This window comes from Acipenser ruthenus, chromosome 26, assembly GCF_902713425.1.
Source record: "Acipenser ruthenus chromosome 26, fAciRut3.2 maternal haplotype, whole genome shotgun sequence".
NCBI classification, from domain to species: domain Eukaryota; kingdom Metazoa; phylum Chordata; class Actinopteri; order Acipenseriformes; family Acipenseridae; genus Acipenser; species Acipenser ruthenus.
Genome location: NC_081214.1, coordinates 6,599,184 through 6,620,501, shown reverse-complemented (window position 1 = coordinate 6,620,501; position 21,318 = coordinate 6,599,184).

Here is a 21,318-nt window from a genome sequence, read left to right as displayed (position 1 = left end):
AAAAGGAACTTTTTCAAGTGTTGTTTTACTTCCCACTCTGTTGTTTCACTAAGATCTTAGTTTTATTGTTGAGCTCCATGGGGTAGAACACACAGTGAACGTTTGTGCTGGCATGCGAAACGATCTCCCCAACCTGCATGCATATTCCTTCATAAACCTCCTAGCATTATAAAACTGATTTATAATGGCATTCATGGGTCAAAAAAGCCAGCTAATTAAAGTGGAAAAAATTCTAGTTTGATGGTCGCTAGCTCTTGAAATACAACCAGTCTTCAAAATAGCCTTTGATGAAGCAGAGGGTGTTGCCCTTGTGAACTTCATTGAAATGTTCTGTAAAATAATGTAATAACTAAGAGTGAATCAGCAATTCCATGATCCTTTTTTGAAAAGGGAAACTGGTTCAGCAAGTCATCAGTAAGGAAACAGTGGCCACTGAGCTGCTGCAATATTGAGCATTGATCGTGTATCCCCTTCACTGTCTCCTATAGCTAGCTTTCAGCTGAGTGCACTGCTGGCTATGAGATGCTGGCTGCCTGACCTCTTTGTTTTCCCTCTTAATTCCAAAAGATCAGGAGATGATCCAGTGGAATTGCAACCCCGATCTCTGTACCAACAGTCCAGTTTTTTTTTTCCTACCAGCAACTCAATATTTTTTTAAACATGCATTGTTTTCTTGTGCAATATGGTCGCAGACATACAGCATCTAAACTACAGTGAATACAGTCTACTTAAGAATATCGATCTGTAATTTAATTGTTAAAAACAGACTTTGTATGACCTCAGGCCCTACATTTTAGAATGACTGTGGTAGAAAATGAAAGCTGCTGTGTATGAGCATCCTCCCAGTGATCCATGCTGCAGTGCCCAGTGGACTGTGCTGCAAGGTGAACACAGGGGGGCCCAGCTGGGAATCAGATCTGCACAATCCAGAGCAATGGGTCAGAGAGTGTGAGAACTTGAATGAAAACCTCAGCTGCAACAGCACAGCAACACCATTCACTCTAGTACCCGTTCAGTTACTGGGGTGTCAGAGAGCTTTGGACTTGTAGTTGATTTTAAAATTTGCTAATCCAATAGAACTATTAATGATTGTATTGTTATTATTGTTATTGTTATTACTATATTTTGCTGGGGTAGGGTGTCCATACGTACGTTTTCAAAAGCGCTTGTCCAAGTTTGATAAGAAGTGTACCTGAAGGAAGGTTTTAATGGAAAATCTGTTGAATGCTACCAATCGAAACCGCAATGGAGAAACACATCCTTGGGGGATGAAACTAACGGCTCACTGAGTTCTCAATGATTGCATGGTGTATAAATACAATATGTGGGCATGCTGTATTAGTGCACAATGTATTCAGTCGTGTGCAAAGTTATTACAACACCCCATTGCTTCTGTAGTTTTGATTTGTTGTACATATGAAATCAAACCACTGGAACAGAAAATGTTGGAAAATCGTCAAAACAGGCAAATTAGTGATTGTCTGATTTAATTGTTGACTTTAATAGGCCACACGTGCAATTCATTTAAAATAGTAAGAGAAAAGGAACACATCGCCACAAATGGTAAAATGCATGAGACTTTTTAGAAGTTATTTAAGATGTCTAATTAAAGCACAAAGTGGTCTAACATTTTCACACAGAAGTGCCTATTGTTTCTATATCACTGATAATTTACCAGACATTTAATTTTTTCACACCCTGTGGTTTTCATGCAGGCAGGTATACAAAGGATATTACTTGCACATCTTGAGGTGTTCTGATAAATTTGCACACTACTGTGTAAGTAGATCTTCAATAATTGTTTTACAACAGAAGCTGAACCATTTTGGATATCTGGAGACACAGTATTAAGTTAACTTTGATATTATATGCAATCCCTACCTTGGAGTCCTGACTGATCTGGAGATCTGACACTGGAGCTCCTGTTTGGAGGGCAGGCTGCCAAAGCCAGCTGGCCTGCCATGTGAAGGGGCCCCTCTCTGCCACTCCCACCTGTGTGCAGCGCCACTCGTGCTCTCTACAGCTGGCAGAGGGTCCTTCAAGAACGCTGCCCTAGTTTCTTTTCCTGCTGACTGATCACAGATAAGGCTCGGTTTGTGATAAACAATTTAGATCAAATCATGGCAAGTAGAGACTCTGTCCACACAGAGAAGGCAAGAACCCAGACGTGACTGATTGATTTAGTTTGTCGACCTCTGGGAGGCATGTATGGCAACAATATTCTTTTTGAATTCATTCCCTTTTTGGGACATCCTTGTTGATGGGGAAATAGTGGAGCTGGCCACACTAGAGTTTTACATTTTTAAAGAGAACCGCTTGTCCGATTGTGATGAAACTTCGAGTCTGTCTGTACGTGTGTTATGCCTACCTTTTACATTATTATTTGTGTATTTAGCAGACGCCTGATGCAGGTCAGAGGGATTGTACCTTTTTATGTTACGGATCGCTCCAAACTGTATATGATGCTGTGGTGGGGGATGAATGTTATTACCTGTATTGTGTGGCTAATAACAACTGCTAGTCCTGTTGAGAGTTGACTGATGTCCTTTTATCTATCGCACATGCTCTCATGCTGGATGTCTTTTTATTACATCCCAGTGATTCAGCATCAACAAAACAGCGAGGTAACCCATTCTATACCCTCTGGGGCTCCTAAAAATAAGCAACAAACACAAGAGTTATCACTTCTTGTAAAATAACAACACAGTGACTGTACAAGTGTTCTTTCAGGAAAGCAAAAGGGACTGGCGTTCGTTATCTTTTCAAAAAAACTAAAAAATGCAACCTACAACCAACCACCACAAAGACAGCCAAAAGTCCTTCAGATTTAAAAAGTCTATTTGGGATTTTCATCCAGAAGGGCTGCAGAGAGTCGCTTGCTGATTTGAGATGCTGGTTCTTCACACGGATGGATGCTAGTGAAGCAGGCTGTCAAGTCATTTCTTCAAATATTGAGAGAATTGAAAGCCACTGAAAAGGCAGTTTGTGAATTGCATCTTAGAGCTGATGTACCTAAATTAACGGATGATCAAACCATTACCTCACACTCTCGAGTTGAACTGAGCTAATCAACCATGGACCAAACTTAATATAAACCTGACAGATGAAATATACAAGACACTACATTTTTGCTAACACATAGAGGCCGATTGTTCGAGTGTGCTGCTCATAGAACTCCCCCCAATTACCTTACACATGTGTCATCAAGTCAGCACCCCCTGAAATTCCTTTTAACACCTGCTTGATCTAAACTGCAGTATTTAGATACAAAAACAATTCACAGGGCTATTTTCATCCCTTTTGCACCAGTGAAGCTCTCTAGAGTTTTACTACTAAACATTACCTGAAAGTACTTAATCAAAACAGTTTTGCATACAATACAAGTTTTACATAAGAAAAGTTTGTGAACAAGAAAAGGCCATTCAGCCCATCAAGGCTCGTCCTTTGTTAGCACACGATTGACCCCTACTGAGGGGGAACTCATTTAAAAGCACAAAAAGCTATTCCATGCATTTATAACTCTCTGTGTATAAAAGTGCTTCCTACCTTCTGTTCTAAACTTTCTTTTACTCGGCTTCCATTTATGCCCTCTTGTTCTTCTCTCTGTGCTACATTTGAAGTCATGTCTTGAGTTAACTTTATCTATGATTTTAAAGACTTCAATCAAGTCCTCTCTTTCCCTTCTTTTTTCTAGGCTAAAGAGACTTCATTTCTCTTCATTTCTTCATTTCATTTCTCATTGTAGTCATAGCTCAAGCCATTAAGTTCTGGGATCAGCCTAGTTGCCCTTATCTGTAACTTCTCTTAAAGTACTTGCACAGAACAATTCTGCATAAGATCAGTGTTTTACCACTGCATCACGTGTGCCATTCAGACAATGCAAAGAGGAACTATATAAAGAATTATTATGAGCTACTGGAATAGGTTAAACTGTTGCTCCATGTTTGCAGCATTTGTGTACTAAAGGTTTTAGACTAGCATTAAACTATTCTGAATGTCATTTTAAAGATGATTTTCATTGAACCTTTCATTTCTAATATTATTTCTTCACTTGAAAGATCTCTGAGGGTACATCACTGTAGAGCAACTTCCATGTTGGTCCGCACCTATTGATGTCGCCCTTGCTTTCTGTGCTGGATGGAGAGAGAGTTCCCTTTCCACTTAACACATACTGTGCCAACCGTCTTCTTTACTGAAACTGTGGCACCAGTGAATGAAGCTAGTTAACTACGAAAGGGCCACACGACTCAGCACATATATGACTGAGCACTCCCATTCCAGCAGACCAGCATGCATTTCAACCTTCAGATGTTTCAAAGTTAAGAAAATTGAGTAGAAATTAAAAAAAAAGTTAGCGGGGCTGTGAAAAGGATAATTACAGGGAGGAAAATGTCAAATGCGCTTCTAAAAGTTATACTAGTGCAATATTGATTTTGCTTGTTCTAAAATCCACACGACTGATCTCCTTGTATTGAATTTGACGGTTCAGAGAGCCCAGAACTAAATAAAATCCCAGCACTGAGTTCTCCATACTGTGAGACTTAAGTTGCAGTGCGCTGTGATTGCATTTCTGTTTCGATGTGTAATTGCTCCATAGGGATGGGAGAATATGGCCTACTTGACTTGGTTTCATATCGCTTTACCAGTTTATCATTGAGTATTTGAAGTGGCAGCAGGTGTGTATTTTACAGTAAATTGCTAGCTACCACACTTGCCTTCCTTTTCAAGCAAGCAGTCCTTTGTCTTTCAAAAGCACACAAGTTGTACTTTACCTTGCAAATGTTTGTTTCAAACCCCCACTCTTATTAGCGTTGACATTTTCCATACCCAGGTGGATCCTCCGGGAGCCCCAGGTAATTTAATGGTCCATGAAGCAAGCCTGAAACTGCAGAGGACTGTAGAGTGTACATATTGTGTTAAAAATAATGTCATGTACTTAACTGATATTTCAAGTATAGTGCCCATGGTGTTCAATAGAGATACACACATATTCATTTATATAGTAAGTTAGAAGTTTTTTATTTTTTAATAACTATGCACAAACCCTTCTCTTTGTATATTTGAATGTACAGTACCGGGGAGAATGCCACATGTTAAATATTGCACTGAAACAAGGATGAAACACACTTCACGATAAAGGCTGGTTGGAGTTTTGTCTCTCTCTGTGAGCCTTTTTGTTTATCACTCCATTATCATTTTTAGGAATTGTAGGTGTCACCAAACCACATGACTCACAGAGACAGTGATTAATCATAGAGCTTGCTTAAAGTTGATTCAAGCAAACCAGAAACACAGCCTCTATAGACCAATGGTTTAGCTCCAATCAACACGACTCCCCAGTAATTCTTTAACTTGGATATCTTTCTCTATTGTGAGTGTAGTGTTTGTGTAAGAATTAGCTTACATTACCCAAATGTAAGTTCAGAAAGGAGCTTCATCATGCTGTGCTAATACTCTAGACCAGTGGCACTCAACTCTGGCCCTTGAGATCCAATCAAGTCCAGGTTTTTACTCCAAGCAGGTTCTAATGTAATTAACTGAAGCTGCTAAGAGGCAATTAACTAATTTAGGACCTGCTTGGAATAAAGACCAGGACTAGAATGGATCTCGAGGGCCAGAGCTGAGTACCACTGCTCTAGACTAACGCAAACCTGCTGGGATTAGTGATTTTGTTCACAGCACTGATGGTAATCTGCGCTGTAATAAAACATGTTTTAATGTTTTTGTTGCGGCTGTATCTTTTTGCACACCTATCACAGAATTATGATATTGAAGTTTGCTATCGGCATGCATTTCATTAGGATAACCTGGTTTCCAGAGCAGTTAAAACAACCTGGGTTAGGATTAGCAACCAGTGTAGAGCTATGGCCAAATGTTTTGCATCATTGAGACATATAATTAAAAAACAACAACTATATGAACAAGTTTTAAGAACAAAAGAAAACCAGTGGGCTAAATGAGATGCGTTTAAGTGGCAGCCAGCTAGGTTTCAGGAAGGGTCTCTACGCTTGTGTCTCGAGCACCTGTACACCTACATCTACCCCAGTGGAATGTGCACAGGGGAAAAACTGCAGCTTTACATTTCACTGCGTCTCTGCAATGGGGAACAAGTTCTGTTTCTCATGCTCCCGTTTAGCAATTCATTATCACCAGCCTCCTTGTATTAGACATTTAAATACTTTGAAATGATGGTCGTATAGTGGATACTCTACTTGTGTAGCCTTATCACATTATAGTAGATCTATAGGGATAGCAAACAGAATAATGTTGAAATCCTTCTTGAATTACAACTGTAGGGTACCTAATTTATTTAAACCTTGCACTTCGGAAATCAACTCAAATTATGGACTGCAAGTGCTGATTCTTGCAATTTTAAATAAAGTGAAAGAAATGTGCATTTTATTAATCATTTAGTTTTTGATGCATTTTGGTTTTTTTAGGGTCCTAATTTTTTAGGGTCCGATCAAGTCTGTCTGTCTACACGGCAAACTGATTTGATTTTACAACCCTTTTACAAACAAAGCTACCCTTCTGTTGACCTGTTGGATTGCATTTGACTATAATCAAATAAACTCTTGTTTGTATGAAAGATGTTTGACCTTTTCAGGTACTATGCCATTAGCACGTGATTGATCAGCACCCTCTATATGCGTGTGCACTGGTTTTGTTAGTAGTTCCTTAAATCAAAGTTGTATTTTAACTTTTTTCTCCCTGTGGTGTGCAGGGATGTAAAAGTGTTTTTAAGCTTGTCTGCTTAAGAGTGTGAAGGTCATACCCATATGGTATTGAATGGCTGTTTAATAGAGGCACTGTCGTTGCAATGATTCTGTACTAAGGGACCTGCAATGCAGTGGTGTAGCTGAGACGGAACACCAGTCTGGTGGTGTTTTCTATAGGCAGCAGTAGTGTAATCAAGCACAGGCAAGCTAAGTTGCATGACTTGCATCTTCCGCACAACTGTCTGATTCAGTCAGTAGTACTGTAGTCCTCTTGATGCAATTCAAAGAGTGTTAGGAACTTCCTCTACCACAAACTTTAAGAAGGCTAAAAATGCTGACGAAGATGACTGTGTGGAAATTAGATAAATGCATTGCCTGTTATGTGTGACTAGTTCAGTATACTAATAAAATGTGAATTTGTATAATAATTCAAGAAAATCTCAGATTGAGGTCTACACCTCTGCTGCCTATAGTTCAACAGTACATAATCTCTCCATGTTGCTAGTTGTACTTGTTATAGAAATAAAAGCTGCAAACACACTGTATTTAATGGTATAAATGTAAGCCTTTGAGTCAGTGTGCTTCTGCTGCAATTAGAGCCACTGAGATATCAATAGTACTTTCATTAGGGAGATTACTCTGGGAATCTTGAAAGATTTCATAATGTTTTTGCTGTAAGGGTGGTAGACAGGCTGGCTTCCTTCCTTGCTTGCTGACTGGTTTTCAGCAACCTGTACCCCAGTTGGTAAACCGATTGGATGTATTTTTTAAAACCACTGCTCCTCCCTGCTCCTCCCTCGACTTTGCCTAAGTAAATGAGGCATTCTGAGGGTTCTGAACCTCCAAAGTAGATTTGCATTGGAAATGAAGGTTAGAAAGCACCTGCTCAAATCTACACCAGCTTTCTATCTGTTTGCATCCTATCCTGCCTAGGGGAGGATACTGAGGTTTTGAAAATCAATAGAGAGAGACCCTATTAATCTTGTTTCACTTGCTCGGATAAGCAACTGTAGATTCAAAGTGGACAAACTGAAGAGCCTCCTCTTGTAACTCTGTCTGTCTTGTGTACTGTACTGTAAAATATGGTTAAGATGTATAACTGGGGGACCCTGAGTGGCGGAGCCGGTAAAGGTGCTCCGCGTGGAGTGCAGGATGCGCCCTATAGCCTGGAGGTCACCGGTTCGGGTCCAGGCTATTCCACTGCCGACCGTGGACTGGAGTTCCCCGGGGGCGGCGCACAATTGGCCTATTTATTTATTGGGCCAACAGAGTTGAAAGGTCTCACGTTATGGAAAGAGGAAGTCAAAGATAATGGATAGCTTTTTTTGTTTTTTCTTTTATTGAATTTAGCACAAAGCCATTTAAAAACTATAATAGGGACAAATGAGTACACCTGGGAACACTCAGAACAATAAAACATTATTAAAAACGAAAGAAACAAAAAAACGACTTTAAAACGTGAGCCCCTCTCCTTGTCGAGGGCCCTCACCGCAGTGTGAATCCAGCCAGTCAGTTCTGAAATCGGTCTAGGCTACCGGGACAGGGATTAATCAGAGAGCCTGCCAATAAGAAAGCTGCTCGTTAAGCAGGGGACAGAGAGGAGTCTGGATAGCAGCACATTGTATGATTCATCTTCATTCAAGGACAGGGCTTGTACAGCTCGCCAGGTAATGAGGTTCAAAGGATAGTTCGAGAGACTGTTAGGCTAGAGAGAGTTCTAATGAGGGGGTGGAGTATACAATCGACCTGGATATGAAAGCTGTTTATTCAGAGAGGCAGTGCTGTTTTGTGAGGCTGGTAGTATCCAGAAATTGGCAATTGTGGTTGTAGTTAACAAAATAATGAATCCATTAACTGTAAACGTTTTTTCTTTTAGCCACCCTGTATTTTCATAAAGCATCATATCTACACTACACTCGCAGTCCTTGCTTTTTAGATTGCCTTGCACTTGTATAGCTGTTTCAACTGGAGAGTGAAACTGTCCCCACCCCTTCAGGGTGTCAGTAACCAATCAGCTACTTCCCTTAATGACTGACATGCTTTCAGCCAGTAAGATGCTTTGACCCCGAAGAAACTGCTGAGGTGAAATGATCTAGTCACAGATGTCCTGCAAGGCAAACAGACTGAGAACTTGCTTTTATTTAGAGTAGTACCTGCGTGTTTGCGATATCATGCATCTGTTTTGAAAGCTGCACATTCAAGAACTGTTGTATACCGCTAATGGAAGTGCATGACAGATAAGATTCATGTTAGCTTCACCCATTTTAAGGGGCTAAGGAAGCAATTAAAAAGTTTTCATGCCTGTTCATACACAATGCAAAGTGAGTTCCATCTTTTTCAGCTTTTGTTGTTTTGTTAGATCTTAAAATGATAGCAGCAAGACCACAATTAAAATGTGGTCTTGCCTGTACAGACTTACTGCTTTGGGTCACAAATGTCATGCGTTTTCAGTTCAGGTTTTTATCAGTCACCTCTGTAATGTAAAAAAACACCACCACCATGTACAAACAAACAAGAACTTCACAAAGCACCAGGCACTGCGCTGCTAAGCCTGGAATCAAAGTTTCAAAGTTCTGAGAAAAAGGATTCAAAGATGATGCCTGGGTTACTCCAGTTCAGTGTGGTGTGTGTAGGAAAGCTACACGTCTGTGCTTTAGCTGTCTGTGTAGGCGTTTGCGAGGGAAATCTATTTAATTTTAAAATAGATTGCAGGGCTGAGAGCGTGGCACGGCAGGTCTTGACTCAGTGAGTGAGTGAGGCCGTGAATAATTCATGAGGATTAGAAATGAGCTGAAAAGAACGTCTGCTAATTTACCCATTTCAAGCTCCGTAGCTCAACATAAATCAGAAAGAATTTGAGATAGGCTCTGAAGTGGGAGAACTGGTCCACCCTTCTCTTCTTGTGAAGAGGTTTTTGTTATTTGCTTATATTTATTTCAAAGACAAGGCAAAACAAGTAAAAGTTACTGCCACTTCTTGGTATTAAATTACTTCCTGTGCTATAGCTCAGTATCGCACCAATGGTCTAGCTGCAATCTGGCCATATGACCACAGCAAGCGATACTAGGAAGAAACAGATTGTTCTTGGAAAATATATTTATGCAGATATGTCATAGACATCACTATAGGTGGAAATGTGTTCCTGCTTCCTGGAACCTCATTTATTCATGGGTTCAAACTGACTGACGAAGACGCTGGCTGAAACGTTTGTCGTCTGACTTTGATTTGAATGTTTATGGATGATGCAGATCAAACTCACTCCATAGGTGCTGTCAGACCATGTGACCTAGAGCAAAGAACCAGGATGCAGCAGTTTATCTATAGTGTTTTACTTGACGCAATTAATGTAAAAGTGAAGAACCATAAGGGTCTCTACACAGTAAAGGGAAGCCAGTGTGTAATAACATTTACTGCCCACAGGTAAACTCAGATAAACTGACATTCCCTTTTACAGCTTTTAGGGTTAATCAGACACAGGGGGTCTCTGGTCTCCTATTTCCACTCCTCATGGCTTTATTTTGACAGGACTCTCTTTATCAAAAGGGTGTGAACAGGGTTAACCATTTCCTAAACGACTTCCCCTTTGGAAAGGATACCCCTCACATGAAAGACTCCCAGAGTTAGGGAATGATGAGGCCGATCTATAAACCATGATCCACTGCGAGCGCTCTGTCAGCTGTGTAGCAGGGGTCTGTTAACCTGGACGTGTAGTGAAAATTAACCTACCCCCTTCTAGGAGCACAAAATACAATACAATTAATGCACATTTTAATTCATAATAATAACAATGTAGCAGACCTTATATTACAAGGAGTGATAACATAGCTTTTAGAAACTTGAATTTCGCTTTTAGGAAGTGTGTGTGTATGTGTGCTGTCAGGAAGGGGACAAATACCTGTTGCACAGGAAGTGAATTTAAGTGTGTTGTCAGGATAAGGATCTCACTAAACTACTTGTGGGAATGGATTGTGCTGTAGTTCTAGAATAATTACAGCTTGAAATGGACTGTACTCTGCCTTTAATGATTTCATTCATTTGACTGCATATGCATTTTGTTCATATGGGGAAACCTGCAGAAGCCTTATCTCATAGTGACCCTGGAGTTTAACCACATTGTTGCAACATGTTACTCGATAACAGTAAAGGGTCAAACAGGAACGCATGGAAGTTGAAAATAGTGTCTTATAACATATAAATGAAAAAAAGTACGAACAGACTAAAGCCGTAAACAAGCAAACACATCCCTTTGTGGGTGGTTAGTTTCAAATGCAGCACAAGTCAAATATTTAGTGACAAATACTGTTTTATTAACTAAATATATTGGTATTTGTGAACGAGGTGCGTGTACAACAAGACAAAATAGAACTTGTCAGCCTGGATAAGTGTGTTTATACTTGACAGCCTGGATCATTGTGCAATGCTGCTTTGCACAATAACAGGAATGATTCCTCAATGGCAGCAGTGCACATTCTTTCTGAACACATCTAGGCAGGACACAGGATGCTAAAAACAAACCCATACAGCTAGGGAGAATCCATCTTACAGTAAACTACTGTAGCTAACTGTCTGGAATGATGAGACATACATTGTTTCCTTAGTGAGGTCTATTTTGTCATTTATTCTAAAACAGCATTTATCTAAATCTCATGTCCCTTAAACTTTAACCTGAAATATTCAATTAGCTGCAGTGTATGGGTAACAAGTTCAGATGCGTCTTATTAAACCCATAGTGAAACCAGGAGGGAAGATTTGGATGATAATAAAGAGCAAATTTGTATGGGTATTAAAAATGATATATCAAGTGAACCTAAACAGCATGAAGAATATATTTGTTAAAATGACTCGGATATTTCATACCCATACCAAGCTGCTGTTTTTCACAACTATATCTCTTAGTAGTTTTATTTGTGTAAGAATCCCATGCAATAAATATTCAGTCATCTTTCTAGAGTGTAGCTTAGCTGGGCTAAGCAGTGGGCAGGAAGGTAGACCCATTGGTAGACACACTGACACCCAAGCAAGGCTGAAAAAGTGAGGAGAAGGCCGGACTCAACCACAACATATTTTCCCTATTTTTATTATAACTGGAGAAGGAAAGAAAACCAAGCTTCCTTTAACCTAGTATGGTACTAGGAACTGTTTTTGGAAAATATGTGAGTGTTATTACGTGTGTGGAATAGTGCATTACCCCTTTAAGGAAGCACACTTCCTGTCACTGCAAGACAGACTCATTGAGAGGAACCCAGTGCTTTCCAGCCCTTATTGACCAGGAGCTTGCCTTGCCAAGCACTATACACCCCAGAGGGCTTTTTCATTGGATTAATACTTTGTTAGGATTAGCCAGAATCAATTGTCTGTTTGCCTTGATTACAAATCTTCTGCCGACAAACAGCTGCAGTCTGTGTGTAATTGCTAATAGCTCGTTTAGGTTTGTCTTCACCCTTAATAAATGATCTTCAATTCAGTGGTGCAAGGTCTGTACTAATGGGAAATAGTAGCACAAGGGCTGCTACAATAGTATGAGGCTGCCATTACAACATGTAACATGTAACAGTATGAACTGATGCACACATGCATCTATTGCAATTTATCATGACCATGCAGTTGACCATACCAATATTTTTTCCAAGTCCAACTCTAGTGCCATTGCTGGTAATACCGTGTGTCTGCAAAATGTGCCCATTAGGATATTCTTACTGATTCTCTATGAACGTGCATTGCACTGCATACTTCATTCTAGCGATTGTAAAAGAGGAAGGTTTAACAATGCAAGACCCTGACATATTTGGATATGCCCACTCCACCCCCATTGCAGAAAGTAGACAGAGCGGAGTCATTTTAAAGGTTTATTTTTTTTTTTGCTTCCTGTATTACGCACTTAAGAAAATGGTGCCTTCAGTGATTCATGTAAACACACTCTAGAGCTCTTTGTGGGAGGACCTGATGAATACCACAGGCCTCAAACATGACACTGGCAGCTGAGTAGCAGCTTCTGAATATCATTGGAAATGTAGAATAGAAACAGAATCATTTATGGGTCAGAATTCATTATCACACAACAAAATATGTCTGGAGTTGGCTTTGGACAGTAATTGTGTGATAATAATATACTGTAAAGCCATAAATATTCGCGCATGAAAAAAATGCAAATGTTTTTGGCACAAAATCAAATTCCACTAACAATACACACTGTGTGTATTGCAGCAGGTCGCCAACATTTCTGGAGCAAAATAGGTTTGAGGGTTTGATTCCTCAAATATTTTGGTCGCAAATATTTATGGCTTTACAGTATTCTGACCCATCTAATATTTTATGTATTCTATGTTTCTTAAAGCATGCAAAAGTTTGAGACAGTTCGAATTCCACACCATGTGCAATATTTCTGACAAAACCTTACTGGGTGAAATTATCATACAGAACGTTAATGATGGTAAAACAAAAGGGGGATTATATTAAAACTCAGATAAACATGATAGCGGATATTCTGCATCGTGTAATTTGAGTTTGTTTTTCCCACGGAACGCAAATACTACTCTGTGAGGTTTATATTGGTGTTTTTCTTGTATTTTCATTTTCTTTTACTGGTCAGAACCTCGTTGTTTCTGAGTTCTCGTCATTGTTTGGTTGAATGTCTGTGTCTTTATTTTGAATCTGTTATTTCTTCTTCGTTGTACTGTGCTTATTGTAGCGAGAGCGATTAATAGCGACAGTTTGCTTTCAAATGAAGCTGCCGAACAGGTATATTATAGGGATAGATTTTTTTTCACACAACTAGGTATTTGCATGATGATTACAAGCAGATATTTTTTTCAATATAGTGTTCTGTTTCCATGGCAACATAGCATATAAAATGCAGAACACTTTCAAAGCCTTGCCTAGCTTTCCTAACATTTCTGGAATCCATTTCATGATGTTTGTAATCATTCTAAGATGTTCTTATTGCAGTTACTCGAATGTGTTCTACTTCTGTGTCTTTAAGTTAGTCAGTGCCGGCTGCATTTATACTGTACGTTCACTTCCTGCGTTGTAGGAAGTAAAATTATATCATAAACAAAAACAGAAAAATAAGGAACAATGTTGTACAGCATCTTCAGTGCTCACTTCTCCATTTCTGACAGTGACCTTTGGTAAACAAGAGATTCCTGCTTCAGCGCGCGTTGCTATTTATATTATTAACAGCATAACAGAGAGTAAATACATTTCCTTCCTGAGTCTCACTCATGTTAGACAGGCCCAACCAAACACAGCCATGTGGTCTACGTCTGCTGTGTGTGCAAGCCTTCCCCGGATACCCAGCTCTGATAACATACACTAACCAGAGCAATAAGCAGGGGCTGATTATTTAAACAAATGATGCTACAAAGTCAGCACTTTGCAATGCTGCCATGGAAATAAAAAGGGGGAGAAAAGAAGGGACACTATTTATTTTCATGCAAAAACACACTCAGTTACCAAACCAGGGCTTCATAAGTAGAGTTGCAGTTGCTCTTACAATTTGGAATAAAATGCTTTGAGAAGCTGTCCATGTGACAAGGCTACTGTTTTTAATGTAATCTTGAGTTTAATTTTAAAAGCAGTTCATGCATTGCTGAGGTGTAGTGCACCCTCTTGCAAGTCTCGCTTTCAGGGATGATACAGCAGATCCTCTACAGGGCTGGAGTAGCTGCTTGATTGGCATATCCAAGGTTGCACAAATTCCAGATGATTCTAGATCTGACTTTGCTGCTTCCCTAAAGGAACTAGAGGCAGTAATCACTGAGGAGTGCTCACTGATGCCTCCAGAACAGTTTAAGCCCCTTGCAGACTCGCATCCTCCTGCCCTCGCTGCCCATGCTGGGCAGTGTTGTGTCTAATTCTTCCTCCACCCCCTGTAGTATGAATAGTCCAGCACTGTATGAGTGTGGTAGGCAGGAGCACAGGATTGGCCACGTGGAACTTGTGAAAATAAACAGCTCTTGCATAAGCACGGAGAACCAAAAGAAAAAGCCAGAGCCGGTACACTGTGAGAACCTTGTGGTTGATGAGTTTTCTTCAGGAAATACCCTGGTAGAGAAGTGCTTGCAGGCGTTTTCTGGTTTGCGCTGTCTTCGGCGATGTTAGTTTAAGAATGCCTGCAAGTCTTGCTTCCTCTTTTCTTACCCTTACAGTACCCTTTACCCAAGCAGAACTATAAGCAGACCACAGCATGGACAATGGAACACATATTAAACACACAGTAACACAGTAGCACATTGTCTTTACTGCAGTGAATTATCACAGTCACCAGTCATGAGGCTGTAGAAAGTCATAGTCAAAGCAGCTCCAGTGTAGCATTGCAATGGTTCACCTGTAAGCAAAATGATGTCATGTGTTCCAGTGCAGTTCTCATATGCAAACTGCAGTTCAACAGCAGTGCTCTGCATTTACAGTAACACTGCAGCTGTGTTCAAAAGCTGTGCATCCTCCTATGGAATTAACTAAAGTTGAATGAAACCTGCTGAATAATGTTACGCTAGCATATTTAATTACATACTGCTTTGTAGTTTTTCATACACAACGGAAATCTCACAGAAATTGAAAAATGTGACATTTCGAAATCTAACATGAAATACTGTACTACTGTTGTGGTTTCCGGTAGACTTTTGCGATCTCATTTTGTAGTTTCTTTGACTACATGATGTTAAATAAAAAAATCTAAATTATGCTCATGTTTTTTTTTTTTTTTAATGATGTCTCAATCACAAAATTCTAGGTGATGCTAAACTTTTGGCCATAGCTGTACCATCAAAATGCAGTTGCCTGATTTTAAACTGCATTTTAAATGTAGTTCTAGTAATGTTTAACTGCATTTACATTATAAACACACTTAAGCACGAACTAAAATGTAGCTATTAGCTAACGCTGCCATTAAACTGCAGTTGCTCATCTTGTGTGGTTACTATATCAACAAACAAGTAGATGAGGATCGGAGAGCTTAGGCAAATTGAGCCATCTGTCTCTTAGTACTGAGCAGAGTATGTGGTGCCTTTCCATACTGCAGCATCCTTCAGCCTTATACCCATATTCCAGTCTCTCCAACCATTCACAGGCATTCAGGCAGCAATGTGGAGTAGTGGTTAGGGCTCTGGACTCTTGACCGGAGGGTCGTGGGTTCAATCCCAGGTGGAGGACACTGCTGCTGTACCCTTGAGCAAGGTACTTTACCTAGATTGCTCCAGTAAAAACCCAACTGTATAAATGGGTAATTGTATGTAAAAATAATGTGATATCTTGTAACAATTGTAAGTCGCCCTGGGCGTCTGTTAATAAATAATAATAATAATAAAAATAATAATAATAATCATATTGTAGCACCGCTGTGCCTTGTGAAAGACTTGGAGGCTGTCTATTTCGATGCTAAATACTGGTTAGGGTATACCAGGAGAACATGCCCCACACCAGGGCGATGTCAAATCCAATCAGGCAGATCAGTCCTAATAAAGTGGCCAAGCAGTGTATGGTGTACAAATTTCCTTAAATGAATAGGAACCAAGTTTGTACACTAAGTATTTGTACACAATGTATCTGCTGGTTTTACATAAGAGAATGGGCTTGTCTCTGTCGGCAGCCGTGGACTGTATCTGCTCCACTCAATTAACACAATAGCACCCAGTTTGAATGAGTGCAGATAATCAGACCAACTTAAAAACTAGCAACATTTCTACTGACACAGGGAAGAGATAGACATCATTTCTTTGTTGATTTAAACTGGGCTTGTTCATAACTTTAGACCATAGTGCCCGTCCTGAAATGAATGCACGCTGTAAATACTGGGGTTTGCTCACCCCCCCATGGATAGCTGATGTGTCACAGTAATTCATTACCCCAGAAGAGTGATCTCTGGCTTATTAATAATTCCCTTGTCTTTATCACCATGCTGAAAGATATGTCACACATTCAAAGCTGCTCTAATTTACATTTGATGCCTGCATGACATGCTTCTCTGCCGCTTATTTTCAACAACACTGCTTGTAGTTTGTATTGATCTTTGCTTAACTGCCCTTTTAGTATGATAAAGCACACGTTATTGCATATTTGAAACAGAAGCAGCGGTTTCAGCAAGGCAGAGAGTTAGTTGAACTGGTTTCTAGTTATATATGGATGCTAATTCAATTAAAACTAGGATTTTAAAGCTAAGTTGTATTTTCAATGTTACATAAAAAAATCATTTCTTTCTGGCTGTGTACAACTTTCTTCCCTAGCTTCAGTATTAAAAAGTTTTTCCATATTTCAGAAACATGTTAAAATGTCAGGTATTTCTGTAAAGTGATCACATGTTATCAAGGTATAAAAACAGCATGTGTTGAGCTACAGAGTAGGAGCAGAACTCCCTGCTGCTGTTGGTAGTGACAGGAGCATGCCTGTTTCATCCACAGTTTAACCAAAAGATGAGAAGGCTGGAGCATGTAAACAAACTGGGTGGCCAGCAAGGCCTGGTTTTGGTGTTGATTAGAATTGCCGCACAGCACCAATATCATTGGCTGTATGTTTGCGCACATGCTGCTTAATGTATGGCTGTGTTCTATATCTTGTAATTGGTCACCACCACAAGCCGCTTGTTGTTTATAAAAGGGTTTCCTTTTGAGTGAAATCAACACCCTTGGAAAATCTCCCAAAGCAAACAACGCCTCTATTTCCACAAACCAGCAGCTTGTTAATCGAATCCACATAAGCCTGTGCAAATGTATTGTCTGGTTTTCAAACCGGTTTGACTTCAAACCCAAACTGATGTAGTAATACTTTCCACAGACATTTTGCAACCGCTTCCTACATTTCTTCTGGTTGTGAACAGTACCTAGCGCACAGTAGAAAATGTATTTCATGTCACCATAAGGAATAGATTCATGAGTGTAGTGTTTGTATTAACTCTGAGTGGGGTCCTGGGGTTCAAAGGTCAATTGCCCCCCCCCCCCCCCCCCCCAAAGAAGGATTTTAGGTATTTTATTTTACTGTTCATAAGGAGTTTTTATTAAATGAAATGCTGTTTAATTATATGGCCACACTGTAACACTGTGTAAGAGGCCATTTTAGTACATTAGCTCTAAAATGGTTAAGGGGGTCAAATGAGTTTCAAGTGCTCTTGAGTTGATAAACTGACTCGTCTTTCTTGAACTGCATCCACAAATGCACTTCTAAATCACTTACCAATTAATTTTTAAAAATGTCACTGTTCATTGTTACATTTTTCAGGTACAGTATAAAAGCTATTTTATTAGGCGTGCTGAAGAGAAATGCAATTTATTGAGTATTTTATTTTAGTTGGCTGAAGAAAAAGTATGATACAGCTGTTCGTTTTCTGATACCATTTGGAAGAAATACGTTTCAATCTGCTGACTTGCGACTAAGATGATACGATGAACATGAAGTACTGCCGTGAAAGCACCGATGAGCAAATGTTGCAAGTTGCAGTCTTTGTGTCTTAATTCTGAGATATTGTTAATATTAGGGATACATTCCAGTTGTTTTTTTTTACCAAGGTCTTTAGAAGTACCCACCGCCATTTTTCAAGATTTCTGTTTCGCTCAGCGTACTTTGATTCGTTCTTTTTGACACCGTTCTTTTTTTAAATTGATCAAAGCCCACAGGTGTGGCATATACATTCCAGAGGACGAATGCAGTAAAGACACATACAGGATAAAGAATGCAAAACGGCATTTAATTGTTTTAGCAGTAACTGATTCATTCTTACATGGGAAGTATTTCTTTGGAATATATGGGTAAATATAACCACAAGTAGTCTGTAAGGAGACAGAGCTTGTTGTTATTGTGCTGTGGTAGAGGTGTTGAATTCATGGCATGGTCATGACCTAGGCTTTGCTCACGGTCAACAGATTGGTAACTTATGAACTATTAAGGCATGATAGAGAAACTTCTTAACTGCAGAAGCACTACCTCCAAGTGTATTATAATAAATACTAAAAGGGTCATTCTCTGTGTCAGGGCTTCCCAACCCTGGTCCTGGGGTGTGTCCAGGTTTTCATTCCAGCTGAGCTCTCCATTTCTTAACTAAACCCTTCATTGAACTGATAAGTAACTTGAACTCTGCAACTTTTTAGGAGCTGAGAACAATTATAAAGGTCTAATTAAGCTAATTATGAGTTCAATTAAGGGTGTAATTGAGTAATTGAGAGCTCAGTTGGAATGAAAACCAGAAGACACATGGGGTCCCCAGGAGAAGGAGTGGGAAGCCCTGCTCTATGTATTTGTATTGACCAAAAAACAACCCCCTCACGCACTGCGGGTAAAACCTGGTCTTTCGACTCCTATTCCAACGGTTTTGTACAAACCGACAATGTTCCGACAAAGGAGGATCCGCACAACTAAGGTATAGCGTCCTGTATGGATAATTATTCCACGTGTGACGCTGCGTTAGAGATGCATGTGCTGTTTGACGGTACTGAGGCTGCCGTTGGGTTTGACTTGTAGGCCTTTTTATGTTTTCATTTTTTATACATATGCTGTCAAAGTTGTGGCAGTGCAGCCGAGTGTGAAATGACCCCTGCTTCCACTCCTGTCACACAAGGCAAACCGAAACGGCCCAACTCGGCGCTACGATTGAGAGCTCCCGCAGAGACTACTCTGCCGGGAAAAGAGTTAGTCCGTCAGGCACAGCTGTTGAAATACACAGCGCCGCTCCTTCGAACTCTAATTAGAAATCAGTCGCGGCAAGTGTTTATAAGAGATCACTAATCCTGCTATAAATATACACTGCACTGTTCATACAGGGAAAGATTACGAAGCCAGCTGGCCACTTTGCAATACTGCTGTGTAGGGAGAGAGAGACGTGGGACGTGACAAAATGATGCAAAGGATACTATCTGTCTCCGGAAATTTAAACACACAATCATAAGATCTTTCAGAATTCAAGTCATTTAAACATATATGCCACTAACAGTGGATACTGTCTGCAAAAACGTGCTTACAATTAGCTCCTGCAATGTTTCTAGCTGGTAAATCATCTCAGAATGTAATTTGCATTGTATAACTGCCCTTTAAAAGCCTTGCTAGATTTGGCAAAAAATATAATATGTAGAGTAGGTGGGGCTGGCAGAGCTGACAGGTCATGTTGTCACTTGATTTGAATGGAACGAGGAAGGCTGGCACATAGGATTCGCCAGGCAAGATGCCCAAAGCCAGGTAAAGGTAGATTGAGATGAAATAATAACAACTCAGTATTGAAGCAACAGAACTTTAAACACTACTTGATTATTGCAAACACCATATATTACAATGCAATTGAGAACTAAAATAAATAAAAGGACATTTAAAGCGGCTCTTTAAATTGGCATTCCTACGAGCATATGCGAAAGCCTCTTAACATCACCTGCTAGCTTGAAATAAAAACACTTTTTTCCATTTGTGAGCCATTTTAAATAAACGTGTTCACATCCCTTAATGTTGGATTTCAATTTAATATTCTGACAAGCCATGGAAAAATCTTAAATTTGTTTGTTTTTCTTCTAGTAAAAAAACATAAATAAAGAAAAGTAAAGCTTAATCTCGGCCATCTAAAGATTCAGATGAAAAGCATACAGAAAAGAATAAGCAGTTCAATACAGGAGGGAATTGCACAGACTAAAAATAGGATTTAACACAGTAAATAACGGACTGCTCTTTTACGTAGCCTAATGCCTTGTAGCACTGTGATATTGCATAGGGTGTGTGAACATCTATGGTCGTTTTCACATCCGACTGCAAGAATTTCTGTCTTCCATTTTCTTACTCCTACAAATAGTTTTTTAAACCTCAATCGATAGGTTTCAATGTCTAAAAATAGATTTTTGTCTGCTAGACGATTCCGATTCTGTATTCGTAATAATGAATTATTTTACAGCTGACCTCCCTTCCAGTCTAGAAGCCACAATGTAATCCTGGTAGAACAGAACCATTACTGAGGCATTGTCATGTTCTGGAATGAATTCATTCACGCTATAGTACCAGTGTGTTTCTTTATCAGAACCACCGTGCAATACTTGTTGCAAATTAACGCAATTGCTGCTAATGATTCTGCTAGTGTTTCTTCAGGGCAATACACAATGGGATCATTTAATAGACTGTTTTTAATTGTTCTGTTTTTACAAACTGTCTTTTTATCTTATTGTTTTCTAATTTTACAATGAAATTGTATTACATACATTTTTTTTAAAAAATTCTGGTATTAGACGGTTTTTAATTTCATAGTTTCATTGTTTCATTTCTGTTTCCGTGCCTGTCATGATGGTGGTTTTATTATGTGTGCTGCTCCATGTTGGGCTGAAACGAGCAGGACTGGCTGGATTTGAACCAGGTCCCAGTGGTGGATGACGTCTGACGTCTGATATACTCCCTGCTGCACCACCCCGGCTTTCACTGTGGAGTCCCACAGCCTGTTTTGACTGCCCACCTCTTGTCTTGTCACTGAAGTCGGACAAGTCTTTCCAGGTGGTGCTGACTCGTCTGCTTGACATGGTTTTCCATTTCCATGCTCATCATGCAAATAATTACAAGTCTAGAACCAAAACCGAATGCAAATTAGACACACCTAGAAAAGCCATAGACAAATGACTGCCAGAGCACTCCTTTAAGGTGACTTTATGTAAGC